Source organism: Morone saxatilis, unplaced genomic scaffold (assembly GCF_004916995.1).
Source record: "Morone saxatilis isolate NCDOM2014 unplaced genomic scaffold, NCSU_SB_2.0 Contig20, whole genome shotgun sequence".
NCBI classification, from domain to species: Eukaryota; Metazoa; Chordata; class Actinopteri; family Moronidae; genus Morone; species Morone saxatilis.
The window spans coordinates 21,716,708-21,716,938 of record NW_023339763.1 but is presented as its reverse complement, the minus strand read 5'-3'; positions in this window follow the sequence as shown (position 1 = coordinate 21,716,938).

Below are 231 nucleotides of genomic sequence, written 5' to 3'. Positions count from 1 at the left end.
GTATAATCACCTGAAAATAAAAGTTGAAAACTAGTTTTTTAGCACTAGTCAGTAACTGTCCGAGATTAGAGTGTCTGTCAGGAGAAACGTGTGAACAGTTAGATAAAACAAGCAGGATGCATGTGCGTTATAGTACAGGGCTCACAGCTAACTTGTCTACCACCTCTCCAAACTAGGGATGGTAATTGAAAAAGGTTTTATTGGCACCATTATATTATATTATATTAATAT